This window comes from Triticum aestivum, chromosome 1D (assembly GCF_018294505.1).
Source record: "Triticum aestivum cultivar Chinese Spring chromosome 1D, IWGSC CS RefSeq v2.1, whole genome shotgun sequence".
Lineage (NCBI taxonomy): Eukaryota > Viridiplantae > Streptophyta > Magnoliopsida > Poales > Poaceae > Triticum > Triticum aestivum.
In genome coordinates this window covers 312,184,109-312,198,927 of record NC_057796.1, presented here as the reverse complement: position 1 = coordinate 312,198,927, position 14,819 = coordinate 312,184,109, and positions in this window count along the sequence as shown.

Genomic DNA, 14,819 nt, shown 5'->3' with positions numbered 1-14,819 from the left:
GCCGTTCTCCGGAACTATGGAGAGAGCAACAGATTTGTTGGAAATCATACATACAGATGTATGTGGTCCGATGAATATTGAGGCTCGTAGCAGGTATCATTATTTTCTGACCTTCACAGATGATTTGAGCAGATATGGGTATATCTACTTAATGAAACAGAAGTCTGAAACATTTGAAAAGTTCATATAATTTCAGAGTGAAGCGGAAAATCATCGTAACAAGAAAATAAAGTTTCTACGATCTGATCGTGGAGAAGAGTATTTGAGTTACGAGTTTGGTCTTCAATTAAAACAATGTGGAATAGTTTCACAATTCACGCCACCTGGAACACCACAGTGTAATGGTGTGTCCGAACATCATAACCGTACTTTATTAGATATGGTGCAATATATGATGTCTCTTACCGATCTACCACTATCGTTTTGGGGTTATGCATTAGAGACAGCTGCATTCACGTTAAATAGGGCACCATCAAATCCGTTGAGACGACACCTTATGAACTGTGGTTTAGCAAGAAACCAAAGTTGTCGTTTCTTAAAGTTTGGGGTTGCGATGCTTATGTGAAAAAGTTTCATCCTGATAAGCTCAAACCCAAATCGGAGAAATGTGTCTTCATAGGATACCCAAAGGAGACAGTTGGGTACACCTTCTATCACAGATCCGAAGGCAAGACATTCGTTGCTTAGTATGGATCCTTTCTAGAGAAGGAGTTTCTCTCGAAAGAAGTGAGTGGGAGGAAAGTAGAACTTGATGAGGTAACTGTACCTGCTCCCTTATTGGAAAGTAGTTCATCACAGAAATCTGTTCCTGTGACTCCTACACCAATTAGTGAGGAAGTTAATGATGATGATCATGTAAACTTCAGATCAAGTTACTACCAAACCTCGTAGGTAAACCAGAGTAAGATCCGCACCAGAGTGGTACGGTAATCCTGTTCTGGAGGTTATGTTACTAGACCATGACGAACCTACGAACTATGAGGAAGCGATGATGAGCCCAGATTCCGCAAAATGGCTTGAGGCCATGAAATCTGAGATGAGATCCATGTATGAGAACAAAGTATGGACTTTGATTGACTTGCCCAATGATCGGCGAGCATTGAGAATAAATGGATCTTCAAGAGGAAGACGGACGCTGATAGTAGTGTCACTATCTACAAAGCTAGAATTGTCGCAAAAAGGTTTTCGACAAGTTCAAGATGTTGACTACGATGAGAGTTTCTCACTCGTATCTATGCTTAAGTCTGTCTGAATCATGTTAGCAATTGCCGCATTTTATGAAATATGGCAAATGGATAAACAAAACTGCATTCCTTAATGGATTTATTAAAGAAGAGTTGTATATGATGCAACCAGGAGGTTTTGTCAATCCTAAAAGTGCTAACAAAATATGCAAGCTCCAGCGATCCATCTATGGACTGGTGCAAGCATCTCGGAGTTGGAATATACGCTTTGATAAGTTGATCAAAGGATATAGTTTTATACAGACTTGCGGTGAAGCCTGTATTTACAAGAAAGTGAGTGGGAGCACTACAACATTTCTGATAATTATATGTGAATGACATATTGTTGATCGGAAATAATGTAGAATTATTCTGCAAAGCATAAAGGAGTGTTTGAAAGGAGTTTTTCAAAGAATAGACCTCGGTGAAGCTGCTTACATATTGAGCATCAAGATCTATAGAGATAGATGAAGACGCTTGATAAGTTTTTCAATGAGTACATACCTTAACAAGATTTTGAAGTAGTTCAAAATGGAACAGTCAAAGAAAGAGTTCTTGCCTGTGTTACAAGGTGTGAAATTGAGTAAAGACTCAAAGCCCGACCACGGCAAAAGATAGAAAGAGAATGAAAGTCATTCCCTATGCCTTGGCCATAGGTTCTATAAAGTATGCCATGCTGTGTACCAGATCTATTGTATACCCTACACTGATTTTGGCAAGGGAGTACAATAGTGATCTAGGAGTAGATCACTGGACAGCGGTCAAAATTATCCTTAGTGGAATAAGGATATGTTTCTCGATTATGGAAGTGACAAAAGGTTCGTCGTAAAGGGTTACGTCGATGCAAGTTTTGACACTAAATCTAGATGACTCTAAGTCTCGGTCTAGATACATATTGAAAGTGGGAGCAATTAGCTAGAGTAGCTCCGTGCAGAGCATTGTAGACATAGAAATTTGCAAAATACTTACGGATCTGAATGTGACAGACCCGTTGACTAAAATTATCTCACAATCAAAACATGATCACACCTTAGTACTCTTTGGGTGTTAATCACATAGCGATGTGAACTAGATTATTGACTCTAGTAAACCCTTTGAGTGTTGGTCACATAGAGATGTGAACTATGGGTGTTAATCACATGGTGATGTGAATATTGATGTTAAATCACATGGCGATGTGAACTAGATTATTGACTCTAGTGCAAGTGGGAGACTGAAGGAAATATGCCCTAGAGGCAATAATAAAGTATTATATATTTCCTTATATCATGATAAATGTTTATTATTCATGCTAGAATTGTATTAACCGGAAACATAATACATGTGTGAATACATAGACAAACAGAGTGTCACTAGTATGCCTCTACTTGACTAGCTCGTTAATCAAAGATGGTTATGTTTCCTAGCCATAGACATGAGTTGTCATTTGATTAACGGGATCACCTCATTAGGAGAATGACGTGATTGACTTGACCCATTCCGTTAGCTTAGCACCCGATCGTTTAGTATGTTGCTATTGCTTTCTTCATGACTTATACATGTTCCTATGACTATGAGATTATGCAACTCCCGTTTACCGGAGGAACACTTTGTGTGCTACCAAACGTCACAACGTAAATGGGTGATTATAAAGGTGCTCTACAGGTGTCTCCAAAGGTACTTGTTGGGTTGGCGTATTTCGAGATTAGGATTTGTCACTCCGATTGTCGGAGAGGTATCTCTGGGCCCACTCGGTAATGCACATCACTATAAGCCTTGCAAGCATTGTGACTAATGAGTTAGTTGCGGGATGATGTATTACGGAACGAGTAAAGAGACTTGCCGGTAACGAGATTGAACTAGGTATCGAGATACCGACGATCGAATCTCGGGCAAGTAACATACCGATGACAAAGGGAACAACGTATGTTGTTATGCGGTCTGACCGATAAAGATCTTCGTAGAATATGTGGGAGCCAATATGGGCATCCAGGTCCCGCTATTGGTTATTGACCGGAGAGGTGTCTCGGTCATGTCTACATAGTTCTCGAACCCAAAGGGTCCGCACGGTTAAAGTTACGATGACAGTTATATTATGAGTTTATGTGATTTGATGTACCGAAGGTTGTTCGGAGTCCCGGATGTGATCACGGACATGACGAGGAGTTTCGAAATGGTCGAGACATAAAGATTGATATATTGGACGACTATATTCGGACACCGGAAGTGTTCCAGAGAAGTTTCGGATTAAACCGGAGTGCCGGAGGGTTACCGGAACCCCCCGGGGAAGTATTGGGCCTTGGTGGGCCTTGAGGGGAGAGAGAGGGCAGCAGCCAGGAGGTGGCGCGCCCCCTCCCAAGGGGAGTCCTAGTTGGACTAGGAGAGGGGGGCGCAGCCCCCTTTCCCTCTCCCTCTCCCTCTCTTTCCTTCCCCCCCCCTCTTTTCCTAGTAGGACTAGGAAAGGGGAGTCCTACTCCTACTAGGAGGAGGACTCCCCCTCTCTCCTTGGCGCGCCTAGGGCAGCCTAAGGACACACTTGATATACGATATTTTAGCCGTGTGCGGTGCCCCCTCCACCAGATTACACCTCGATAATACCGTCGCGGAGCTTAGGCGAACCCCTGCGTCGGTGGAACATCATCATAGTCACCACGCCGTCGTGCTGACGAAACTCTCCCTCAACACTCGGCTGGATCGGAGTTCGAGGGACGTCATCGAGCTGAACGTGTGTAGAACTTGGAGGTGCCATACGTTCGGTACTTGATCGGTCGGATCGTGAAGACGTACGACTACATCAACCGCGTTGTGATAACGCTTCCGCTGTCGGTCTACGAGGGTACGTGGACAACACTCTCCCCTCTCGTTGCTATGCATCACCATGATCTTGCGTGTGCGTAGGAATTTTTTGAAATTACTACGTTCCCCAACAGTGGCATCCGAGCCTGGTTTTATGCGTTGATGCTATGCACGAGTAGAACACAAGTGAGTTGTGGGCGATATAAGTCATACTGCTTACCAGCATGTCATACTTTGGTTCAGCGGTATTGTGAGATGAAGCGGCCCGGACCGACATTACGCGTACGCTTACGCGAGACTGGTTTCACCGTTCGGAGCACTCGTTGCTTAAAGGTGACTGGCGGGTGTCTGTCTCTCTCACTTTAGTTGAACCGAGTGTGGCTACGCCCGGTCCTTGCGAAGGTTAAAACAGCACCAACTTGACAAACTATCGTTGTGGTTTTGATGCGTAGGTAAGAACGGTTCTTGCTAAGCCCGTAGCAGCCACGTAAAACATGCAACAACAAAGTAGAGGACGTCTAACTTGTTTTTGCAGGGCATGTTGTGATGTGATATGGTCAAGACATGATGTGATATAATTTGTTGTATGAGATGATCATGTTTTGTAACCGAGTTATCGGCAACTGGCAGGAGCCATATGGTTGTCGCTTTATTGTATGAGATGCAATCGCCATGTAATAGTTTTACTTTATCACTAAGCGGTAGCGATAGTCGTAAAAGCAATAAGTTGGCGAGACGACAACGATACTACGATGGAGATCAAGGTGTCGAGCCGGTGACGATGGTGATCATGACGGTGCTTCGGAGATGGAGATCACGAGCACGGTGCTTCGGAGATGGAGATCACAAGCACAAGATGATGATGGCCATATCATATCACTTATATTGATTGCATGTGATGTTAATCCTTTATGCATCTTATCTTGCTTTGATTGACGGTAGCATTATAAGATGATCTCTCACTAAAATTTCAAGATAAAAGTGTTCTCCCTGAGTATGCACCGTTGCGAAAGTTCTTCGTGCTGAGACACCACGTGTTAATCGGGTGTGATAGGCTCTACGTTCAAATACAACGGGTGCAAAACAGTTGCACACGCGGAATACTCAGGTTAAACTTGACGAGCCTAGCATATGTACAGATATGGCCTCGGAACACAGAGACCGAAAGGTCGAGCGTGAATCATATAGTAGATATGATCAACATAGTGATGTTCACCATTGAAACTACTCCATCTCACGTGATGATCGGACATGGTTTAGTTGATATGGATCACGTGATCACTTAGAGGATTAGAGGGATGTCTATCTAAGTGGGAGTTCTTAAGTAATATGATTAATTGAACTTAAATTTATCATGAACTTAGTCCTGATAGTATTTTGCAAATTATGTTGTAGATCAATAGCTCGCGTTGTTGCTTCCCTGTGTTTATTTTTGATATGTTCCTAGAGAAAAATTATGTTGAAAGATGTTAGTAGCAAAGATGCGGATTGGATCCGTGATCTGAGGATTATCCTCATTGCTGCACAGAAAAATTATGTCCTTGATGCACCGCTAGGTGACAGACCTATTGCAGGAGCAGATGCAGACGTTATGAACGTTTGGCTAGCTCAATATGATGACTACTTGATAGTTTAGTGCACCATGCTTAACGGCTTAGAATCGGGACTTCAAAGACGTTTTGAACGTCATGGACCATATGAGATGTTCCAGGAGTTGAAGTTAATATTTCAAGCAAATACCCGAGTTGAGAGATATGAAGTCTCCAACAAGTTCTATAGCTAAAAGATGGAGGAGAATCGCTCAACTAGTGAGCATGTGCTCAGATTGTCTGGGTACTACAATCGCTTGAATCAAGTGGGAGTTAATCTTCCAGATAAAATAGTGATTGACAGAATTCTCTAGTCACCATCACCAAGTTAGTAGAACTTCGTGATGAACTACAGTATGCAAGGGATGACGAAAGTAATTCCCGAGCTCTTCGTGATGCTGAAATCGACGAAGGTAGAAATCAAGAAAAACATCAAGTGTTGATGGTTGACGAGACCACTAGTTTCAAGAAAAGGGCAAAGGGAAGAAGGGGAACTTCAAGAAGAACGGCAAGCAAGTTGCTGCTCAAGTGAAGAAGCCTAAGTCTGGTCCTAAGCCTGAGACTAAGTGCTTCTACTGCAAAGGGACTGGTCACTGGAAGCGGAACTACCCCAACTATTTGGTGGATAAGAAGGATGGCAAAGTGAACAAAGGTATATTGGATATACATGTTATTGATGTGTACTTTACTAGTGTTTATAGCAACCCCTCGGTATTTGATACTGGTTCAGTTGCTAAGAGTAGTAACTCGAAACGGGAGTTGCAGAATAAACAGAGACTAGTAAAAGGCGAGGTGACGATGTGTGTTGGAAGTAGTTCCAAGATTGATATGATCATCATCGCACACTCCCTGTACTTTCGGGATTAGTGTTGAAACTAAATAAGTGTTATTTGGTGTTTGCGTTGAGCATGAATATGATTTGATCATGTTTATTGCAATACGGTTATTCATTTAAGTTAGAGAACAATTGTTGTTCTGTTTACATGAATAAAAACCTTCTATGGTCATACACACCAACGAAAATGGTTTGTTGGATCTCGATCGTAGTGATACACATAATCATAATATTGAAGCCAAAAGATGCAAAGTTAATAATGATAGTGCAACTTATTTGTGGCACTGCCGTTTAGGTCATATTGGTGTAAAGCGCATGAAGAAACTCCATACTGATGGGATTTTGGAATCACTTGATTATGAATCACTTGATGCTTGCGAACCGTGCCTCATGGGCAAGATGACTAAAACGCCGTTCTCCGGAACTATGGAGAGAGCAACAGATTTGTTGGAAATCATACATACAGATGTATGTGGTCCGATGAATATTGAGGCTCGTAGCAGGTATCATTATTTTTTGACCTTCACAGATGATTTGAGCATATATGGGTATATCTGCTTAATGAAACAGAAGTCTGAAACATTTGAAAAGTTCATATAATTTCAGAGTGAAGCGGAAAATCATCGTAACAAGAAAATAAAGTTTCTACGATCTGATCATGGAGAAGAGTATTTGAGTTACGAGTTTGGTCTTCAATTAAAACAATGTGGAATAGTTTCACAAATTCACGCCACCTGGAACACCACAGTGTAACGGTGTGTCCGAACATCATAACCGTACTTTATTAGATATGGTGCAATATATGACGTCTCTTACCGATCTACCACTATCGTTTTGGGGTTATGCATTAGAGACAGCTGCATTCACGTTAAATAGGGCACCGTCAGAATCCGTTGTGGCGACACAATATGAACTATGGTTTAGCAAGAAACCTAAGCTGTCGTTTCTTAAAGTTTGGGGTTGCGATGCTTATGTGAAAAAGTTTCATCCTGATAAGCTCAAACCCAAATCGGAGAAATGTGTCTTCATAGGATACCCAAAGGAGACAGTTGGGTACACCTTCTATCACAGATCCGAAGGCAAGACATTCGTTGCTTAGTATGGATCCTTTGTAGAGAAGGAGTTTCTCTCGAAAGAAGTGAGTGGGAGGAAAGTAGAACTTGATGAGGTAACTGTACCTGCTCCCTTATTGGAAAGTAGTTCATCACAGAAATCTGTTCCTGTGACTCCTACACCAATTAGTGAGGAAGTTAATGATGATGATCATGTAACTTCAGATCAAGTTACTACCAAACCTCGTAGGTAAACCAGAGTAAGATCCGCACCAGAGTGGTACGGTAATCCTGTTCTGGAGGTCATGTTATTTGACCATGACGAACCTACGAACTATGAGGAAGCGATGATGAGCCCAGATTCCGCAAAATGGCTTGAGGCCATGAAATCTGAGATGAGATCCATGTATAAGAACAAAGTATGGACTTTGATTGACTTGCCCAATGATCGGCGAGCATTGAGAATAAATGGATCTTCAAGAGGAAGACGGACGCTGATAGTAGTGTCACTATCTACAAAGCTAGAATTGTCGCAAAAAGGTTTTCGACAAGTTCAAGATGTTGACTACGATGAGAGTTTCTCACTCGTATCTATGCTTAAGTCTGTCTGAATCATGTTAGCAATTGCCGCATTTTATGAAATATGGCAAATGGATAAACAAAACTGCATTCCTTAATGGATTTATTAAAGAAGAGTTGTATATGATGCAACCAGGAGGTTTTGTCAATCCTAAAAGTGCTAACAAAATATGCAAGCTCCAGCGATCCATCTATGGACTGGTGCAAGCATCTCGGAGTTGGAATATACGCTTTGATAAGTTGATCAAAGGATATAGTTTTATACAGACTTGCGGTGAAGCCTGTATTTACAAGAAAGTGAGTGGGAGCACTACAGCATTTCTGATAAGTATATGTGAATGACATATTGTTGATCGGAAATAATGTAGAATTATTCTGCAAAGCATAAAGGAGTGTTTGAAAGGAGTTTTTCAAAGAAAGACCTCGGTGAAGCTGCTTACATATTGAGCATCAAGATCTATAGAGATAGATGAAGACGCTTGATAAGTTTTTCAATGAGTACATACCTTAACAAGATTTTGAAGTAGTTCAAAATAGAACAGTCAAAGAAAGAGTTCTTGCCTGTGTTACAAGGTGTGAAATTGAGTAAAGACTCAAAGCCCGACCACGGCAAAAGATAGAAAGAGAATGAAAGTCATTCCCTATGCCTTGGCCATAGGTTCTATAAAGTATGCCATGCTGTGTACCAGATCTATTGTATACCCTACACTGATTTTGGCAAGGGAGTACAATAGTGATCTAGGAGTAGATCACTGGACAGCGGTCAAAATTATCCTTAGTGGAATAAGGATATGTTTCTCGATTATGGAAGTGACAAAAGGTTCGTCGTAAAGGGTTACGTCGATGCAAGTTTTGACACTAAATCTAGATGACTCTAAGTCTCGGTCTAGATACATATTGAAAGTGGGAGCAATTAGCTAGAGTAGCTCCGTGCAGAGCATTGTAGACATAGAAATTTGCAAAATACTTACGGATCTGAATGTGACAGACCCGTTGACTAAAATTATCTCACAATCAAAACATGATCACACCTTAGTACTCTTTGGGTGTTAATCACATAGCGATGTGAACTAGATTATTGACTCTAGTAAACCCTTTGAGTGTTGGTCACATAGAGATGTGAACTATGGGTGTTAATCACATGGTGATGTGAATTATTGATGTTAAATCACATGGCGATGTGAACTAGATTATTGACTCTAGTGCAAGTGGGAGACTGAAGGAAATATGCCCTAGAGGCAATAATAAAGTATTATATATTTCCTTATATCATGATAAATGTTTATTATTCATGCTAGAATTGTATTAACCGGAAACATAATACATGTGTGAATACATAGACAAACAGAGTGTCACTAGTATGCCTCTACTTGACTAGCTCGTTAATCAAAGATGGTTATGTTTCCTAGCCATAGACATGAGTTGTCATTTGATTAACGGATCACCTCATTAGGAGAATGACGTGATTGACTTGACCCATTCCGTTAGCTTAGCACCCGATCGTTTAGTATGTTGCTATTGCTTTCTTCATGACTTATACATGTTCCTATGACTATGAGATTATGCAACTCCCGTTTACCGGAGGAACACTTTGTGTGCTACCAAACGTCACAACGTAACTGGGTGATTATAAAGGTGCTCTACAGGTGTCTCCAAAGGTACTTGTTGGGTTGGCGTATTTCGAGATTAGGATTTGTCACTCCGATTGTCGGAGAGGTATCTCTGGGCCCACTCGGTAATGCACATCACTATAAGCCTTGCAAGCATTGTGACTAATGAGTTAGTTGCGGGATGATGTATTACGGAACGAGTAAAGAGACTTGCCGGTAACGAGATTGAACTAGGTATCGAGATACCGACGATCGAATCTCGGGCAAGTAACATACCGATGACAAAGGGAACAACGTATGTTGTTATGCGGTCCGACCGATAAAGATCTTCGTAGAATATGTGGGAGCCAATATGGGCATCCAGGTCCCGCTATTGGTTATTGACCGGAGAGGTGTCTCGGTCATGTCTACATAGTTCTCGAACCCAAAGGGTCCGCACGCTTAAAGTTACGATGACAGTTATATTATGAGTTTATGTGATTTGATGTACCGAAGGTTTTTCGGAGTCCCAGATGTGATCACGGACATGACGAGGAGTCTCGAAATGGTCGAGACGTAAAGATTGATATATTGGACGACTATATTCGGACACCGGAAGTGTTCCGGAGAAGTTTCGGATTAAACCGGAGTGCCGGAGGGTTACCGGAACCCCCCGGGGAAGTATTGGGCCTTGGTGGGCCTTGAGGGGAGAGAGAGGGCAGCAGCCAGGAGGTGGCGCGCCCCCTCCCAAGGGGAATCCTAGTTGGACTAGGAGAGGGGGGCGCAGCCCCCTTTCCCTCTCCCTCTCCCTCTCTTTCCTTCCCCCCCCCTCTTTTCCTAGTAGGACCAGGAAAGGGGAGTCCTACTCCTACTAGGAGGAGGACTCCCCCTCTCTCCTTGGCGCGCCTAGGGCAGGCCCCCTTAAGGGAGGCACAACACTTGATATACGATATTTTAGCCGTGTGCGGTGCCCCCTCCACCAGATTACACCTCGATAATACCGTCGCGGAGCTTAGGCGAACCCCTGCGTCGGTGGAACATCATCATCGTCACCACGCCGTCGTGCTGACGAAACTCTCCCTCAACACTCGGCTGGATCGGAGTTCGAGGGACGTCATCGAGCTGAACGTGTGTAGAACTTGGAGGTGCCATACGTTCGGTACTTGATCGGTCGGATCGTGAAGACGTACGACTACATCAACTGCGTTGTGATAACGCTTCCGCTGTCGGTCTACGAGGGTACGTGGACAACACTCTCCCCTCTCGTTGCTATGCATCACCATGATCTTGCGTGTGCGTAGGAATTTTTTGAAATTACTACGTTCCCCAACAGTGGCATCCGAGCCTGGTTTTATGCGTTGATGCTATGCACGAGTAGAACACAAGTGAGTTGTGGGCGATATAAGTCATACTGCTTACCAGCATGTCATACTTTGGTTCAGCGGTATTGTGAGATGAAGCGGCCCGGACCGACATTACGCGTACGCTTACGCGAGACTGGTTTCACCGTTGGAGCACTCGTTGCTTAAAGGTGACTGGCGGGTGTCTGTCTCTCTCACTTTAGTTGAACCGAGTGTGGCTACGCCCGGTCCTTGCGAAGGTTAAAACAGCACCAACTTGACAAACTATCGTTGTGGTTTTGATGCGTAGGTAAGAACGGTTCTTGCTAAGCCCGTAGCAGCCACGTAAAACATGCAACAACAAAGTAGAGGACGTCTAACTTGTTTTTGCAGGGCATGTTGTGATGTGATATGGTCAAGACATGATGTGATATAATTTGTTGTATGAGATGATCATGTTTTGTAACCGAGTTATCGGCAACTGGCAGGAGCCATATGGTTGTCGCTTTATTGTATGAGATGCAATCGCCATGTAATAGTTTTACTTTATCACTAAGCGGTAGCGATAGTCGTAAAAGCAATAAGTTGGCGAGACGACAACGATACTACGATGGAGATCAAGGTGTCGAGCCGGTGACGATGGTGATCATGACGGTGCTTCGGAGATGGAGATCACGAGCACGGTGCTTCGGAGATGGAGATCACAAGCACAAGATGATGATGGCCATATCATATCACTTATATTGATTGCATGTGATGTTAATCCTTTATGCATCTTATCTTGCTTTGATTGACGGTAGCATTATAAGATGATCTCTCACTAAAATTTCAAGACAAAAGTGTTCTCCCTGAGTATGCACCGTTGCGAAAGTTCTTCGTGCTGAGACACCACGTGTTAATCGGGTGTGATAGGCTCTACGTTCAAATACAACGGGTGCAAAACAGTTGCACACGCGGAATACTCAGGTTAAACTTGACGAGCCTAGCATATGTACAGATATGGCCTCGGAACACAGAGACCGAAAGGTCGAGCGTGAATCATATAGTAGATATGATCAACATAGTGATGTTCACCATTGAAACTACTCCATCTCACGTGATGATCGGACATGGTTTAGTTGATATGGATCACGTGATCACTTAGAGGATTAGAGGGATGTCTATCTAAGTGGGAGTTCTTAAGTAATATGATTAATTGAACTTAAATTTATCATGAACTTAGTCCTGATAGTATTTTGCAAATTATGTTGTAGATCAATAGCTCGCGTTGTTGCTTCCCTGTGTTTATTTTTGATATGTTCCTAGAGAAAAATTATGTTGAAAGATGTTAGTAGCAAAGATGCGGATTGGATCCGTGATCTGAGGATTATCCTCATTGCTGCACAGAAAAATTATGTCCTTGATGCACCGCTAGGTGACAGACCTATTGCAGGAGCAGATGCAGACGTTATGAACGTTTGGCTAGCTCAATATGATGACTACTTGATAGTTTAGTGCACCATGCTTAACGGCTTAGAATCGGGACTTCAAAGACGTTTTGAACGTCATGGACCATATGAGATGTTCCAGGAGTTGAAGTTAATATTTCAAGCAAATACCCGAGTTGAGAGATATGAAGTCTCCAACAAGTTCTATAGCTAAAAGATGGAGGAGAATCGCTCAACTAGTGAGCATGTGCTCAGATTGTCTGGGTACTACAATCGCTTGAATCAAGTGGGAGTTAATCTTCCAGATAAAATAGTGATTGACAGAATTCTCTAGTCACCATCACCAAGTTAGTAGAACTTCGTGATGAACTACAGTATGCAAGGGATGACGAAAGTAATTCCCGAGCTCTTCGTGATGCTGAAATCGACGAAGGTAGAAATCAAGAAAAACATCAAGTGTTGATGGTTGACGAGACCACTAGTTTCAAGAAAAGGGCAAAGGGAAGAAGGGGAACTTCAAGAAGAACGGCAAGCAAGTTGCTGCTCAAGTGAAGAAGCCTAAGTCTGGTCCTAAGCCTGAGACTAAGTGCTTCTACTGCAAAGGGACTGGTCACTGGAAGCGGAACTACCCCAACTATTTGGTGGATAAGAAGGATGGCAAAGTGAACAAAGGTATATTGGATATACATGTTATTGATGTGTACTTTACTAGTGTTTATAGCAACCCCTCGGTATTTGATACTGGTTCAGTTGCTAAGAATAGTAACTCGAAACGGGAGTTGCAGAATAAACAGAGACTAGTAAAAGGCGAGGTGACGATGTGTGTTGGAAGTAGTTCCAAGATTGATATGATCATCATCGCACACTCCCTGTACTTTCGGGATTAGTGTTGAAACTAAATAAGTGTTATTTGGTGTTTGCGTTGAGCATGAATATGATTTGATCATGTTTATTGCAATACGGTTATTCATTTAAGTTAGAGAACAATTGTTGTTCTGTTTACATGAATAAAACCTTCTATGGTCATACACACCAACGAAAATGGTTTGTTGGATCTCGATCGTAGTGATACACATATTCATAATATTGAAGCCAAAAGATGCAAAGTTAATAATGATAGTGCAACTTATTTGTGGCACTGCCGTTTAGGTCATATTGGTGTAAAGCGCATGAAGAAACTCCATACTGATGGGATTTTGGAATCACTGATTATGAATCACTTGATGCTTGCGAACCGTGCCTCATGGGCAAGATGACTAAAACGCCGTTCTCCGGAACTATGGAGAGAGCAACAGATTTGTTGGAAATCATACATACAGATGTATGTGGTCCGATGAATATTGAGGCTCGTAGCAGGTATCATTATTTTCTGACCTTCACAGATGATTTGAGCAGATATGGGTATATCTACTTAATGAAACAGAAGTCTGAAACATTTGAAAAGTTCATATAATTTCAGAGTGAAGCGGAAAATCATCGTAACAAGAAAATAAAGTTTCTACGATCTGATCATGGAGAAGAGTATTTGAGTTACGAGTTTGGCCTTCAATTAAAACAATGTGAAATAGTTTCACTACTCACGCCACCTGGAACACCACAGTGTAATGGTGTGTCCGAACATCATAACCGTACTTTATTAGATATGGTGCAATATATGATGTCTCTTACCGATCTACCACTATCGTTTTGGGGTTATGCATTAGAGACAGCTGCATTCACGTTAAATAGGGCACCATCAAAATCCGTTGAGACGACACCTTATGAACTGTGGTTTAGCAAGAAACCAAAGTTGTCGTTTCTTAAAGTTTGGGGTTGCGATGCTTATGTGAAAAAGTTTCATCCTGATAAGCTCAAACCCAAATCGGAGAAATGTGTCTTCATAGGATACCCAAAGGAGACAGTTGGGTACACCTTCTATCACAGATCCGAAGGCAAGACATTCGTTGCTAAGAATGGATCCTTTCTAGAGAAGGAGTTTCTCTCGAAAGAAGTGAGTGGGAGGAAAGTAGAACTTGATGAGGTAACTGTACCTGCTCCCTTATTGGAAAGTAGTTCATCACAGAAATCTGTTCCTGTGACTCCTACACCAATTAGTGAGGAAGTTAATGATGATGATCATGTAACTTCAGATCAAGTTACTACCAAACCTCGTAGGTAAACCAGAGTAAGATCGCACCAGAGTGGTACGGTAATCCTGTTCTGGAGGTCATGTTACTTGACCATGACGAACCTACGAACTATGAGGAAGCGATGATGAGCCCAGATTCCGCAAAATGGCTTGAGGCCATGAAATCTGAGATGAGATCCATGTATGAGAACAAAGTATGGACTTTGATTGACTTGCCCAATGATCGGCGAGCCATTGAGATTAAATGGATCTTCAAGAGGAAGACGGACGCTGATAGTAGTG